The sequence below is a fragment of the Cupressus sempervirens genome, chromosome 9 (assembly GCF_028749045.1).
Source record: "Cupressus sempervirens isolate cs-2001-9-10 chromosome 9, ASM2874904v1, whole genome shotgun sequence".
NCBI lineage: Eukaryota > Viridiplantae > Streptophyta > Pinopsida > Cupressales > Cupressaceae > Cupressus > Cupressus sempervirens.
Window position 1 is genome coordinate 712,334,682 of NC_143126.1, and position 15,243 is coordinate 712,349,924.

Genomic DNA, 15,243 nt, shown 5'->3' on the forward strand with positions numbered 1-15,243 from the left:
TTTGAAGACTAGACATATCAACAAGCATTGCCTAGCAAGGACAAAAGCACCTAACTCAAAGTCAAAGAAGGGAAAAAGCAAGGTAGATGTTGAGCACATTAGACATGGAAGAAGAAAGATGGATGCAGCACATCAAATGGAGGGATCACTTCACCTAAAGGGTCAAGTGGTCATACTTCATCAAACTAAGCAAGAGAAGGTATGTGGGACTGATATTTAAATGCTTTATCTTACATCAATTCCTAGATAAGTTGGTATTGAAAAGGATAGATCGGCATGAATAAAGATGCAAGGTTAAATCTTCAAAGTTTTCACATTGTTGCCGAGTACGGAAAGTTGCCTTCAAATGCCAAGTAAAATCCTAGTATATGTCGAGTTGTCTACCAAAGTCAGTTGACCCTGAGTTAATAGTGGTTGCCGAGTAATAAGAAATTCCTATTGAAGCTGAGTAAGGGAAACTCTAGTGGATGTCGAGTGATGGAAAACTAATGTAAGTCGAGTGAAATAGAAATTGTATAAGGAGTCGAGTGTACAGTTGTATATGTACTAAGCATTAAATGCTATGTATTAAAGGGTATAAGGTTAATTTTTCAATCATTTTTCATCATTGCAAACATAGAGCAAGAGCAAGAAGAGCATAGAAGTGATTGGCAACTAGAGATTGAAGCTTTTTCATAGATTCCAACAAAGATCAAACATCATTTCATCAATTCAAAGGTATTTCTCAAGTGTCGAGCTACACTGTTTTAAAGTTTAAACCCTAGTTTGCAAGAATGGCTTCTAGCTCTAGGAATCCCAAGCACAAGGAACCATTTGAGGTTCAACTAGTGAGCAATGAAGTTAAGCAACTAGATTTTAGGCCAATTCCTAAAGTTGCATTAAAAAATGACCCTGTTGGTGTGCTATCCACTATTCCACCTAAAGTTGTAATGGTCTAGGGTGTTAGAAAATGCTACAATTGTAAGGTTGGAGCAACTGGTGATATGGAAATTCATTAGGCCTATGAAAAACTATGTGAGAACAAGATATTGAAGGAAGAATTTTAGATTTTTGAAAGGAAGGGGTTCACCCATGCCCTAAATTTCCCCACCATCTTCAAGACTGAATGGATTAGAATAGTTTTGAGCAGGATTCACAATGGATGCCTATGGTTGGAAGGTGGACCTATTAAGTTGTCAAATAGAATCATACATAGGGTGACAGGATACCCAACCCTAGAATGGCCAAATACCCTAAGAAGTGACTCAAAAGAAACTATTGAGAAGAACACTGGGGCAAAGTGGAATAAGAGAGGCATGACCATTAACACAATCAAAGATACTCTTCTATAATTTGTTGTGAGGATCATATCTCACAAATTCTACCAGTCAAGTTGACTGAATAGTGTACCATGCATTGCAGTTGATGTGGGATACAAACTTGTTAAGAAGGATCATACATATGATCTAGCAGAACTACAACTGCAGCAAATCATGGAGAACCTAGGAGCAATGAGGAGATCAAAAAGTGCTCAGTGTAAGTTTGGATCAATTTTGATATGTATATTTTTCTATGCTTAGCATGAATTTTCCTCTTTTGGTAAGATAAGTTGGAAGACCAATAGGTCTATAGCAGTACAAGTTAATGAATACATAGAGAAAATGGGAGCCAATTTTGAAACCATAATGACAAGCAATTTTGAGGACTTTAAGAAGTCCATGAAGCAAAGACTAAGGATTCTAGTCTCCCTAGTAGATCAGCATTTAAATGATATTTGTTTCTTAGTTGACATTGATTATACTTATATCCAAGCAGCAGTACCTAGAGTGAGATGGCTAAGGCCATTAGGATATGAAATTAACATTGATGAGGCATCAGCAACAATCACAGCATTGCTTGCAGAAGAGATTGATAAAAGTGCAAAACCTTTTGGCACTTTTGATGTTGTAAAATCTAAGGTGGAAATGGAGTTGACAACTCTAATGAAAAAAGATAAATTGGTCAAGAAACTTAAGGCCAAATTCAGAGAAGGGATAGCAAAAGGAGAAGAAGATGATGATGAAGATGAAGAAGAAGAAGAAGAATAGGTCCAAGAGCCACTTTCCTTGACACAAGGCATGGGAGAAGATGAGGAAGAATTTGTCGAGGAAGAACAAGCTAAGGAAGCACCAACCAAACCAGAGCCTAAGAAGACAAAAGCTCAGAAATAACATATAGCTCAACCCAAGGGCAAAAAGACTACCAAGCCAAGCCCAACTAAGCCTACTACAAGGGAAAGTACAAGAGCCACAACTAAAGAGGCTAAGGAGCAAGAGAAGAAGAAGGCTACCGAGCATCAAGGTCTAGCCTAGAAGAAATTGAGAAGAAAATATGTTGCACAACCTGACTCTGATGAAGAAAGAATCGAGTCAGAAGACATAAGCCAATTTACAGTGGTAAGTCACACCACCAAGCCTAATTTAGAAAATATTTGTGATAATATTAAAGATAATACAGACTTAACTGACTTAAAGAGCATTGATTTTAATAAGTTGAGTAGGGAAGAACAAAACATGATTGAAGAATCAGTCTATACCATGATGGCCAAGTTCAAGAACACCCCACTTGAACTTGACAATTCAATGCCCAAAGATTTATATTCTATTATTGAAAATAAATGGCATTATTGCTTTAATATGGAAAAAGAAATAAGAGAGTCTACATTGGACATATTTATAGGTAATACCAAAATGTGAAAAAAAATCACTATGTACCTTCAATATTATGGACATAGTTTTGTCCCAATTCTCTTGCAAAACCTTTGAAGTGTGCAAAGCCATAGTTTTGTCCCAATTCTCTTGCAAAACCTTTGAAGTGTGCAAAGCCATCTGCACTTCTATTGATAGTTCCATAATGTGATCATCAATTGAGAAATTTTTGTCATGGATTAATGTTTTGGCATGTACAATATATTTTCGCATTATATTCATGTTGTGAATTATCAAACTCTATATATCTACAAGTGTAGCCCTTATCCTGGCTTCTTCCCTCAACAATTCTTCCTATAAGTCTGACTTACAAAATGTGTAGAACTAGTGCTAGGGTAAAGTGACAACTAATGTGCACTTGCCTTCAAGTTAGTATCTATCTATGACAACTTATCCTTTATTTTCATAGTGAAATTTGATGTATCACTCAACTTAACAAAGAAATAAACAACATTATTTATAGAATTTTTTTCCACTTGATCAATGGCAATCTTCTAAGCCATTATTTCCAAAACTTTCTTTTCAAACTTCCTCTCTTCTCTCTGCAATTTTTTTTCCTATCAACTCAATTCTTCATTAAACTTGTGAACAATATCAACAAGTTGATCCAAAATAGGTTTCTTCTCATTAACCTCTATACTCAGTGCATCAACAAAGATGCCTTTAATGTTTTCAAGCACTTGATTTTTGTTCTTCTTTTCTTCTCTGAGCTTTTTTTTTTTGGCTCTTTTCTTCCATAGCTCACCAAGGTTATCTATTTGATCAGGAGTTAGATTGGAGGGATCCCAATCTAGTATAACAATGTCTTCCTCTAGATCAATTTTGTCATTAGAGGCTTCTACTTCTTTACCCTTTTCCTTTTGAGCAATAGAAGGAATAACCTTATTTCCTTTGCTTAAATCTTTAGTGCTCGGTTAAGGCTTAACCTCAACTATCTTTGCACTTTCAATAGTTGAAACAATAATAGAAACAACATTTCTCAATGTATAAATAATAGTAATAGCATAACTTAATATTCCTTGTTGAGACTCAATCAAGCCTATTGCTATGAATAGTGGAACCTGTTGCTCAGTAGATGAAGTGGTGGAAGCAACACTCATAATTGCACTCATTAAAATTGCTCCAATAGTTAATTAGATGTTTGTTGGAACAATGTTTACTTCAATTGACTTGGTAGCAGCATTCTTTGAGCTAGGTGGCATTAAGGCTTTTCTCGAAGAGAGTGGGAGGGAGGCCATTACCTCTATTGCTATCTTCTCAGGATCTGAGTCTTGAATACTCTGTCTTTCAAGAATATCTCCACTTGCTACTTGATCCTCCTCATCTTCTTCATCATTTCCTTCTTCATTGTTTATCTCCTCATCATCTTTCTCCATATCCTCTTTCTCATTATCAACTTGCACAACCTCCTTCGTAGGCTTATGCAATCCATATATGTTTTTCCATGTAATTGTTTTTTATTTGACAACTAATTCAATATCTTTTGACAAAATTAGGAATGCATTTAACCTAGAAATAATTTTTTGTTCACTTTTTTTCAATGCTTCCTTCAATTCTTTGTCAGAAAGATCTGGCATAACCTTTCTCAAGATTTGTTCTTTGATGTCTCTAGCAATATTTAATGCATTTTTCCAATGATGTGTTATAGCCTTTAGTAAGATATCAAGAACTTTATTTGTCATTTGTGTTGGAGATTACTTCCATTTAGCCATTTTAGCCACTAAGGCTTCTTCAACTTGCTTCTATTCTTCCTTAGTTCTTGGTTCATACTTTAAAAACTTGAAATCAAACATACCTTCACCATCTTGTAGTCTTTTAGGTCTTTGTTCAAAGGTGAGAGGAGACCTTTTGAATGTAACTTATTGCTCATCATCTTCTTCTTCATCATCCTACAATTTGAGCTTTTTTATGCATTTTGTAGGTCTTCTTGAGAATATTGTACAAGAGGACATTGTAGCCCTTGTGATTGTAATATTCCCCTTTTTCTTAGGAGTCTCTTCTTATTCAAGTTCATCTCCTTCTGTAGGTTCCTCGTATCCTTCCTCTTCTTCAACATCATCTCCTTTGCCTTCTATCAGTAGAAGAGGGTAATAGGATTTCTTGTTCTCCTTCAAAATCTTCTCCACCTATTTTCTTACTCTCTTCAGGGCCTGAAGGAGCTTGATTTCTAAAGAAATCTTGGGCTTAGCTTCTTCATAGGTACCAAAGTATGGCACCTTAGGGTCTATTGGCTCATTTATAAGAGCCTTAATTATGTTTCTTGTATCATCAATATTCACCTCATATCCAAGAGGCTTCACCCATGCCACCCTTGGCCTAACTACATGTGTATGTACCTTATCACAATCCACAAAGAAGCATATATCTTTCTCATAGTCATCAACTAACTACTTTGGAATTTTGAATCTGCTCTACATTCTCTCCCTAAATGTCTCAAAGTATGCATTTGTGATGCACTTAAAATTGTATCCCATATCAACTATAAATTCATTTATCTGATATGCAATAGGTGTATCCTTCTTCCATGCCACAATTCTTTTGGAAGGGAAAAAATTATGAACATAAAAGAATAAACAAGTTAAGAGTGATCCAAACTTATATAAATTATTCTTTGATGATTGGATACCATCCATAGTTTTACTTAGTTGATTCAGTTGCAACTTGGTAAGGTCAAATAATGGGTTATTCTTGACCACTTTGAATGTTAGGCCAATAGTTTCGCATGGAACATTGTTCAGTCTACTCAAACTATAGATTTTATGGGTAATTATATGTATCCTAAATTTGATTTCCATGTTTGTGACTTTGTTTAACTTCGTACCTTTGTCATCCTACTCAGCAAGAGTTTTCTTCACAAGTTTGACCTAACCTAGGGTTTTGGTAGTTTTTGCCTTGTTGAGCATCAGTAACCCTATGATCTTATGTATCATCTTCTTTGTGATCTGAATGGTTGATCAAGCCATAGATGCATATCATGAACATGACTTAGGATGAATCTAATCCATTTGATTTGAAAATCCCTCGACATATGTAAGATGTGAGTTAACCCCTTTGTCTCCAAATGCTTATGCTCAGGTTTCAAACTCCCATCACACATAACTCCTCATATGCTTAGTTTAACTCTAAGGTTCCTAATTCCTAGATTGAACAATGATAAAATGATCAGATATCAATAATTAGGAGTACCTTTGGAGGGATCTAATATTGTGCTCCAATTGGGTCAACTTCTTCTACAACTATTGGACTCAGTTTGAATGTTAGGGCTCTGGGTTCAACACCTTTGATCAACATCTTAGAACCTTTCTTCATTTTTCTTCTAGAAGAAGTTGCCAGTACACTTAGTAACTGATTGATAAATCCTTTGAAAACTTCACACCAAATCATTTTGAATCACTTGGGGGCTCAGGAAGGCTTTGCTCTATTTTTCTAAAATTTGTGATCAAGAATAAACCTTTTGGTTTCATATGTTAACCAAAAAATTTCTTCAAGCCACCATTAATGTATTGTACAATAGACAGCTCGATGATAGGTTGTCAAACTTTGGAAGTCTTCAACACTTGGAAGATACCTTTGACTTGGTAAGCTCAAGCTTGGTTAAGTCTCTAAATTTGGTAGAGTCTTCAACTTGATAGAGTCTTCAACTTGGTGATCCTAGTGCATCTAAAATTTTGATATGGATCTTCTTGCTTGCTGACTAGAATTGATATGAGATATCTCCTTAGAATCATAGTTCCAATGATCTCCATAGATAACTAGTTTGAGATGGTTGAGTCACCCAACTCATTGACTTGGGTATCAACACTTTCATGACTATGGCTTGCATTCTCTAGAGATTTCTTTACCCATTAATGCCTCATTTGATTTCTAATATTATCAACCTTTTCTTTCTTTTCATCTTCAACTTTACCTCAGTTCATGCAGTTTCTAGTTAGATGTCCAAGTTTTATGCATACAAAACATCTCTTCATAGGGTCTCTTTTCCTCATGCGAGTTCTCATAAAATTTCCCCCAATGTACCCATACTCACCACAATAGTGACATCTACACCATGTGTTATAATCCCAACAAAAAATATCTTTCACAATTTGTTTTGTTGGATTCCATTTCTTGGTCTTGCATTTTGAAGATTTGTGCCCTTGTTTGTTACAACTGAAATACTTTCCTTCAAACTTAGGTTTCTCTATGCATTCACTTGCTCTATGTCCATGCTTTTTGCAACTGTAACATTTTCCATTGAATCTTGGTTTTCCATTGCCCCAACACTTGTTTGATGTATGCCATGTTTTTCCACAATGATTTCATGTAGGTCTTTTGTTCTTTTGAGCTCCTTGTTGAGATGACTCGCCTTCTTCTATGTATCCTAATCCAACTTTTCCTTTGTGTCTAAATTGAGTTTTGTTGTCTAGTTGATTCATGGTTTCTTGATATTTCATTATCCTCTCATTGGTTTGCTTCTCTACGCTAAATTCATTCTATAATATTTCATTCTCTATCCTCAAGTTGATAAGCTCTTGATTTGCATCACCGAGTTGATCAATTAGACCTTCTTGTTGAAGAGATAATTGATGAATTGCATTGTCCTTTTCTTCTATCTTTTCAGTTAGCAATCTTTTCTCTTATTTGGTTTTGTCCTTTTGTTTCATGTCTTCACAGAATTCTGATTGATTGAACTTCTAGTTCTCTTCTCATTTTTTTGACTTTTTCATGAAGAGTAAGATTTTTTTCAATTGATTATTGCATCAACTCCATCTAAACTTCTATCATGCCAAATGTCTTCAATTCTTTCTTCAATGTAGAGATTATCATTCATTTATGTTGTAAGATCATTTCTTCTTTATAGGGATTGAGAGAGTTGCTCCTTCATTTTCTTGAATTGATCCATGACTAATTGTAGATCCAAGTTTTCATTCTCACTAGCTTTCTCTAGTCTATATACTTCCATTGCCTCTGATCTCTTCTCAAGCTACTAAAATTTTGATGTGAGAACCAAAAGCTCTGATACCAATTGTTGGAAATGTAGTATAGACTAGGTGACTGAGAGACGGGTGAATCAGGAACCAATAAAACTTATACTTTAATTCACCAATTAAACCTTCATAATATAATATGATCTAATTGCATTCATGAAAGACTGAAAGCAATAAAACATTCATAACACTTGACACAATATTTGGTAACCCAGAAACCTTCCAAATAGAAAGTAAAACTAGGGTGGAGATGATACCCACAAGCTTTATTACTACAATGTAAATTTAGGCTATTAAAGATTATAATTGATCACTTTTGGTGATCCTCCCTATTAGGTGCAATAAGGACTATTAGGTCCACCTTGTGAAAGGATTTACAACATACAATGAAGTATGCACTCAGTTAGGAGATTTGGAAAAGATTTGTTAAGGCCACCTTGTTAGAAGATTTGATTGATGCACCTATTAGGATGAATTAGTAGTAGATCTCTGATCTGTAACTCGATTTGTTGTATGAGATTCCTTTGATGTAATATGATCACCTTGTTGTGATAGATGACACTTCTTTTCCTTATACTGCTTGTAGCCTTTGTCTTCTAATTTGCATTCATTATGCTTCTTGCATGTTACACTTCAATGCATTAGATATGATAAGATGTATCACATATATACCAATCCAATTAATTACCTTCTAGAGTCAACTACAATACCTAATTCAAAAAATCTTCACTAAGTTGGCTTACTATTGTAACTCGGGTTCACAAGACCACTTGGGTGATATTTTGACACTTGGTAACATTATCAACTTGAAAAGCTCTGGCATTCATTTGGCACTGGTTCTTAGTCCACATTGATCACTCTAGAGTAGGTATGAACTTAGTTATCATTGGGTGACTTGGCAAACATTGAAGGATTCGGAAGATACTTGAAGGTTCGATTAACACTACAGCTCGGTCAACACTACCTTCATTCTGCTTTATTAGCACTGCCATCTTGGTAGATATTGATAAGCTCAGTTAACACTATAGAGCTCAATTAACACTACTTCATACATGGTTTGCACTGATAAGCTCGGTATACTCTGTGAAGCTTGGTAGATACTGTTATCTAAATGTGATGCTTGGTAGAAATTGTAAAGCTCGGTAGCAATGTAAGAAATCAAACTAATGTAAGCATCATTTTTCCCAATGACCCCTTAATCATAATCCTTTAATTTTAGACTATAGATTTTAGTGGGTTCCTACTATTAAGTTTGACATATTTAGTAATAATTGCACTCTCATTAATCTAGCTGCCAAAATGACTTGTTGGGTACATCATTTTTGGTAACACTCTTTTCCAGGGCACTTTCGTCATTGTTTTCACTCATCTCATCCTTTCTACTTCCCTTGCATTAAATCCTAGTCTTAATCACATACTTTCTAGGTAATTCATTCCCTTATTTAGTAGTCTCGCAAGATCATTTGTTGTTATCTTAAGCCATGGACACAAATATTCAGATGAAAATGGGCAGTACCTTTTGCAACTCTAGGGTCAATTTTTTTATAGGAAAATTTTGCTTATGCTAAACACCCCACATTCTCTAGTAATCAGAGCTATCAGGAAGATTGTGGGAGATGAATTTTCTCTCCTATAGGATAGTGCTAAGTTGGATGTAGAAATCATAGTCATGTTCATTGCCACCATTCTGCATGTCAGAGAAGATAAAAGGTCTATTTTGGATCTCTATTGCACCCTTTCCAAACCTCCTCTAGTAATGAAAATAGGGGTCATATTGGAGATTATAAGCCAAAATCTATACATTCCCAAGAGGAGCGATTTTGGGATCTTAGATAGGCCTATGGAGGTATTTCCCATCCTTATTATAAAAAAATGTTGGAGCTTTTAATGAGCATGTTCCCTCCATCCACCTTGATCATTCTTTCTCTCAGTTATGAAAATCTACCAACCTCCAGAATGACATGGGATTGACTAGTTTCTCAAAGAAGATGATGTGGGGGAAAGTGACTATGAAGTCAATTCCTCCTCTGAAGATGATTGGATAATCATTAGTCTAGGTTATAAGATAAATTGCTTGATATTGCTTGGCTTTTATCTTTGTTTCTCTTGCCAACTTGATAATGACTAGTTTTTAAACTTGTGACATTAATTGGGTATCTCTCTCTCTCTCTCTCTCTCTCTCTCTCTCTCTCTCTCTCTCTCTCTCTCTCTCTCTCTCTCTCTCTCTCTCTTTCTCTCTCTCTCTCTCTCTCTCTGTGTGTGTGTGTGTGTGTGTGTGTGTGTGTGTGTGTGTGTGTGTGTGTGTGTGTGTGTGTGTGTGTGTGTTATCTTAACTCTTTGAAATATATGATACTTTAGAATTTCATAACAATGGATGTATTTGGATTACTCCACCCTGTGTAATAGTTATATAAGCTCCCATGATCTTATCTTTGCATAATATATCTAGTCAAAAAAATTAAAAAGATTTAAATCCATGCTTACATCGCTTTGGATGATGATAGAAATATTTCTTTATTTTATGATCTTCCTAATATTCAGTGGTTGGATCTTAAATTAAGTTTTCTTTATGCTTGGCATTAACTTTTTATGAGATATTTTTGAAGCATTTCTTATTTTGTGAGAGTGAAGCCTGAGCTATGCCTTATTGTTTACTAGTCTAGGTATTTCATGGCCTTTTATCTTGAAATTTGGTATGGCATGGGTTGATTCCCCTTTCTCTATTCCCTAATTTTAAGTGGCTCAGGGGTTTCTTTATTGATAAACATGTCTAGTTACAAGAGGTTGCTTCCTTATTATGATAAATCTATAACACATTCTGGTCTCTCTTTCTTTAGAATGTCTTTGTTACATTTTGATAAGCTATCCTTGATGTAGTATGCATCACTAGAGTTGAGCTTGATTTGGGTTATATAAATTTATTTTCATTTCTAGTTCTTCTAGTTTTATTCAATCTCTCATTGGGTAAATGCTTCATCAAATTATCAATGGTGTTGGTTATGCTCATACTTTAGCCCTATTCTCATAAAAATATCAACTAAGAAGCATTATGACTAGCTCCCCAATTCTAACCCTTATTTCAAAACAAAACAAAAATTCTAATTGCTAATAGTGGAAATAGAGTTGAGCCATTTGGATTTGTCCCTAGGGTTTTTTAAGGCCCTGTTGTAACTTTCATGCATTTTTTTTGGGTTTAGATTGACTTTCCATTCAGTAGCTCCTCCTCAACAATCAGCTTTGGGAGTTTTGACTTTGGTTCCCCCTCTTCCACAATTGTCCCTATTGTTCTCCTAACCAAAAAGAAAGGGCATATGCTACCAAATGAACATTTGTTATCACATATGGAATCTCAACTCTTATGGATGATTATGGATTACTCACAGGTTCTTCACTTGCTAATCACTAGCTCTAGAAGCCTTGACTTTCATCTCTTTTATTTAAATATCATTACTAGCTCATTTTTGGATCAGTGCACCTATAACTCAATGCAAATTGTTCATATTCTTTCACCTATGTTGATTTGGGATCATTCTCTTACAAGAATAATTTTTTGACTTCAGTCATACCATTTTGTATCCTCCAAAGCAATTTTTACTATATTATAATCAATATTTTGTGATGATAGTTTATCTTTCTAACATAGATTAATTGTTTATATGGAAGGGGACCATGTAACCCTCCCCTCCATCAAATTGTGATCTATTGGTCTATTTTTTATAGGGAAAATAGAGGTAGGATTTCTCTCAAGCTCAATATGAATTTGATCATCAATCCTTTATCTCTCCATCCATGAAGTATCTTTCTTCACAATCTTTGATCTCTTTTGAATGTAAGGACAGGTATGTCAGCCCAAGACCTCATTTGTAGGCACTTGTAAAAGGTGGTATGCCACCTTTTCCATACAACTTTGGCCTTGTAAATAGAGGGTATGCCCTCCAAATTTGTAATGGATGTTTTCTCCACTTGTATGCTAGACTTTTGTCCCAGGGTAGACTAGGGGTTTTATTCCTCATTCTTTTCCCCTAGTGCCCACACCTTGAATGGGGTAAAAATATTGTAAATATATTTTCAATATTAAAAAAAATTGGCATATGCCTATTACTGATCAAATATGTGTGTGTGTGTGTGTGTATAGATGTGTGTGTGTGTATAGATGTGTGTGTGTGTGTGTGTGTGTGTGTGTGTGTGTGTGTGTGTGTGTGTGTGTGTGTGTGTGTGTGTGTGTGTGTGTGTGTGTGTGTGTGTGTGTGTGTGTGTTCATTGGAATGCATCTTATCATTAATATATTTGAAACTCTGAACCAATATGAACACAAACAAGAAAATTAAAATGTACAAAATCCAAAAAAGTGGATCTCGAGACAATAAATCTCCACATTCCTTCAATATTATTATGTAATGCCTTTTGGTTCAAGTGTGTAGAGTTTATTTGATAATGTTCTAAATCAAACTCGTCAATCCATCATCGTGATAAAAAGTTGCAAAGAGAAAGTGTAGATTTTATGACATCATTAATGGTAATAAACTAACCAATAGCATCAGTAATACCATTAATTATAGGTCCATGCCAAAAGTCAAAAGGGCTATGTGGGAGACCATCCTAGATAGGAACCATGTTAATCTTGGCAAAATCATACCCAACATATTGTCATTTTAAATTAAGAAATTTGTTAAAGCTCTAAATGGATTAGAAGGAGAATGAAATTATTTTTTATCAATGTTTTCACACTCCATTGATCTAACACAAGCTAAAAATTGATTGGCTAGCTTCAAATAAAGCCAATGTTTGGTCTATAGTGAATGAACTTTCCAACAAGAGCATAATGTAAGCTTGTAAAAGCTTTGTTCATCCACACATTAGAATTCATAACAACATCTCAAAATAAGGGAGCTTAAGGATCTAGGGAAGGCAAAACATGTATGACAATGCAATCATATTTCATACCTTCCAAAAAAAAAGCTTACAAATGAAAAGAGGAAAAGGGACTTCCACCTAACAAGGAAATAATGTAAAAAGTAAAACACCATGAAAATGGGACATCTCGACATCCACATTGCACCCACTAGTGATAGGATAAAGTGTAAGAGTGAGGTCTAGCTAGGGATCCAAAGAAAAATGAGTAATTTACAATTTTGCAACATGTCGAGATAGAGAAAGGTCACATTGTATAAGGTAAGGGGAACACAACACCACAATGTTCTTGGGAGGGGGAAGATATTTTCCTTTTCTATGAAATGTACAAAGGACATATAATCAAAATCTAGAGACTCACATAAAGCAATAAGAGAACCTTCCTCAAGATTGAACATTCCACTATGCCTCGATCAACAACAATCCTAATGATTGGTCCTCAACAACATCTTAGAACATTCAAACAAGCCTCTAGAATAATTTCAAGGAGCATTTCATCCTCTTAAATTTAATCATTTTCCACGACTACCACATAAAACTTGTTTAGTTTAAGTTATCCCCCTCAGCTTCCTTGTCTAAATCTCCAACACTAACGCCCCCACAAGAAATGACCATTCTAATCACATTTGCAAAAAATTGTCACCAAGGTTTTGTTTGTTGAAAACTCCATCATTTGATCATTCCTACTTATGTAATTTGTAGAAGTATAGAATCAATGAATATAATATTTTTATTTTAAAAATAGTAATTATAAAAAAAGTATATATTTTGAGATTATAATATGTTTTGTTTTTTATTAAGGAAAATAGGTTTTGAAGGGTGCCTAAAACCCTTTACAAATCATATGATTTTCAATGAAGCCCAAACATAATAACAACAAACCTAAGTTGAAATAGGTCACCCAACAAAACAAGGTGACCAAGGTGGCCTCATTGATAACACAATGCACGACTACCACCTAAACAGGTTTTAAACAGAATCTTAAAACCCCATGGTTACATAAGAAGACATTTAATCTAGAACCATGTCAAACTACAAGACAACATGCCAAAAATACTAAGAGAACCAAAACCAAAAAGGGGTAGCCTCAAAAAGACCAGGTGAGCAGTAGGAAAAGTAATCTGAGCCTCAAGATTTACATTTAGAACCCATCCTTTGAGAATGTAAAGACATATCAAATGATAGTATAGAGGACCTGACCTTTTTTCCTTTTACTGTTGTCCATCCATCCTCCACCATCTTAGTAGCCTTCTACCAAGCAAAGTCATCCACACCACAAACATCGCCCAAAGCCCTCTCAGCCAAGGAAGAAGTACCACCACCATACAAAAGAGAGGCAACAGCTCCCCCCAGAGCTAGAGCCACATGAGGAGAAATAGTTGAATCAACAATAGCAGCATCTGAAGGAGGGACAACTATATTGGCCACCACCATTGGGGAAACATTTAAATCACAAGGAGAAGCAAGTGAATCCGCCTCCAAAGAATCCTAAGAGGAATCAACCAACCCACCCCCTACAGAGAGAGCTTTCTAAATAGTGTAGTGGTCATCTAAAACCCCCTTCCACCAAGAAGGTGACTTCTTTGATCTAACTTTTCCAGAGGAGCATCGCGCTGTGAGGTGGCTTGTCTTATGGCATTTCCAACATCTGAAAGGAATGCCCTCATATTCAAGAAGCTGAATCCAAGAGCCATTGAGAAAGGTCAGCTTAATCATTTATGGAAGCCCCTTAGAGACGTCTATCTCCACAAGAATGTGAACATACACTGTCCAAAACACATTGGAAAATGTGGTATCAACTAGAAAAAAATCCCCTAGGGCCTCCCCCACAGCTTCTAGGACTGAATCTAGCCATAAGTGAAGGGGAAGATTAGGCAACCTTACCCACAAAGGGATCTTGTTAAAGGATTCAATTGATGGATCAAAATTCACAAACCAAGGTTTGGCCATCAAGGGGAACTTGTCCTCCCAAGAGAAACCACACGAAAGGATGGCATTTTAATCATCAGTAGAAGCAAATTTCACAATGAAAAAGCCCCTTGCCACAGGAAAAATTCAAACTATATCTGAAACTATAGGCTCCCAAAATTTGGAAATCCATGCATGCAAATCTAACAAAGAGGACCAGAAACCCCTAAAATGAAAAATGGCAACAGTAGAGGAGAAGTCCTCTACATAAGTAGAAATCTCGTTGACAAGATCAGACTCTAGATTGATCACAATGGGGTTACTTATAGCAATAGGCTCAGCAACACGGAGTCCCGGACGCACAACCTTACCACCAAGACCAGCCTCATAGGCGGTCACATCTACATAGGAAATCGCAAAACCACCCACAGTGCCTGGGGAAAAAATCTCTCCACCAGGAACAGGAGAAGCCCTAGCCCAAAAAGTAGCAGAGGGACCATCCCCTGCCTTGGGCAAATGGCAAAACCCTCCCTCAAAGACCGCCTAAGAAAGGGCAGGAGAAGCCCGATGAATGTAGCCTGCAACATCACCGCCAAAGGGATTAGACAAAGCCAGATCAGACTCCAGGGTAGACATGGACACAGGAGTAGAAGCCGGAGCTGGAGCTGGAGTGGGCACCATAAAATTGTGAAAAAATTGCCTATTATAATATGTTTCGTTATTAAAATTGG

The 15,243-nt window shown here is 35.9% G+C and overlaps 1 pseudogene; it reads right to left on the minus strand.

The window, feature by feature from the left end:
* LOC149540706 (caffeoylshikimate esterase-like) overlaps positions 1 to 14,038 on the minus strand; it is a 29,807-nt pseudogene extending 15,769 nt beyond the window's left edge.
* Between the last annotated feature and the right edge of the window lie 1,205 nt (positions 14,039 to 15,243).